Here is a 2,244-nt window from a genome sequence, read left to right as displayed (position 1 = left end):
TACTCATAGACACTATTGCATCCCCCACAGTATAGCTCAGATTGTCTAAACCTTCATACTCACTTCCATAGCAGAAGATTAAAATATCAGCCAGGTAACTCTCTTCTCAGGTATCTTTCCTGGCTTATCTTTACTTACGTACTGTGCAGGAAATTTTCATGCCTATGTTCTTTTGAGGTGACTCTGCAACAGCTAGATCAAAAATCATTCTGGGTAGGGTGACCACGTAATTTATTATCCAAGCTGGGATATTTTTTTTTAGAGTAAAGGGGGGGCAGTATTAATTATCGATGCTTAAAGTGGGCTGAGCAAACCAAGTGATTCAGGTGCTCCACTTCTAGAGGATATTTTCAGATGGCAGTCTATTTTTCTGTACCAAATTTCTTTCTTACTTTCCTCCATAGTATTTTGTTGCCTATAAAAATAATGGAAAAAATGGTTCTCTTTATTTTGTTAAATGGCTCTCAAAATACATAGATGATTGCAATCATGAAGATCTAGCAGTCAGCTCTTTCGTATTCCATTTCTACAGAATTGATCTACTCTGACCTATTCCATGCTGTATTTTTGGTTCAGTTTAGTATCTATACCTCATTACACACCTGAATAGCTATTTAATCTTGCACAAACACCCATATGGTGAGGTTTGAAACCTGGCACAAGAGATAAAGGCAAGTAATTACTATCCACACTTAACATTTTATCTTCTTGCCATTTAAAAGCTTTTTATAGAAGTACTGATAGTCTGGGTGATTAAATGGCTAGGTTCTTCATTCTTCTGATGTATTTTTATGGCCTGGACTCCACAAAAATTTAGGTTTTAAAAAGTTATAGTTGTAATCTTATCTAAAACCTGAAGATAGTTTATCATACCTGCAAAAAATGCACTCACATGAAATGAAAAACATGAAGTCACATTGTAGACTGAGCACTTTATTTTATTAAATATAGACTCTGCTCGCAAAATGGATATGGTAAGATGAAACATAACTATTAAGAATGTGTCCAGTGATGCCACAATATAGTCCCTTACTCTCTTCCTTTAATAAAATTATTATACTAAAGTGCTTAAAATATCCTCTTTAATAATCATTTTGGAACACCATGTAATGCATATCGGAAGTTCAGCATCAGAGTGGAGTGTATTAAATACAGAGGTTAGGTTTCATGTCACAATCCTGATTCTGACATTGATTAGCTCCATGCTCTTGAAAATACAAATATAAAAATAATCACTTTTCTGAACATCTTCTGCTTGCCTCTTTGCGTAGGCTATTAATCCTCAAAACAGTCACATCAGATAGGCATTATCTTAATGAAAGGGCTTTGGTTACTGACAAGATGTCCCAGTCACACGCACTTTCCCCTTTCACACCTCAATCCTAAAATGCTCAGGAAATCAGAGGGAGGAGATTAATATGTCAAACTTATGTAACAATATGGAAATCCCATGGCCAAAAGAAGTCCTTTTGCATCTTGGTAACTGTCAGCTCCAAATGGAAGGGAGCCCAGCATCACAGAGAGTGAAGGAAGGTTTCCAGGATCACTGTCTGCCCTTTTGCTACTGCAGAGCTGGAAGACCGTAGCAAGCTCAGTGGTGGCCAGCAGCGTGGCATTAGGGCTGTGCTGGGAACCAGCTGGCGTGGGGAATGGAGAGAGGCACAGGCTTGACGGGCTGCCACCTTAACTTCCTCTACAACCCATTAAATTCCTCCCTCTTCCTCCCAGCCCTCCACACCCAGAGGATTGTGAGATTCCATCTGTGAGCAGCCTCTCTTGAAGAAGAGCAGAGCTAACCTAGATGATGTGCTTCTCACATTTGGTTATGCATGCTACTTGAGAGAGAGAGAGAGAGAGAGAGAGAGGCCCAGGCAGACTCCATGCTGAGTGCAGAGCCTGACATGGGGCTGGATCTCATGACCCTGACATCATGACCTGAGCCAAACTCAAGAGTTGGAAGCTTAACTGACTGAGCTACCCAGGTGCCCCTGTACTGATAGGAAAATTTGGAATATTATATTACAGGTTGCACAAAAATATTTAAAAATGAGATTGCATATATACATATGTATATCTGTGTGTGTGTGTGTGTGTGTATGTATATATATATATATACATACACACACATATATATACACATATAATGGTGTAAGCATAGTAAAGACTAGAAAGTATATTCCAAACTGCTAACTTTCAAGGCCTCAGGAAAGAAGGTATGATAAGCTTGTGTATATTCCTTTAGAA

This window comes from Ursus maritimus, unplaced genomic scaffold (genome assembly GCF_017311325.1).
Source record: "Ursus maritimus isolate PB19 unplaced genomic scaffold, ASM1731132v1 scaffold_28, whole genome shotgun sequence".
In the NCBI taxonomy this organism is placed as follows: domain Eukaryota; kingdom Metazoa; phylum Chordata; class Mammalia; order Carnivora; family Ursidae; genus Ursus; species Ursus maritimus.
Note: the sequence above shows the minus strand (reverse complement) of the source record.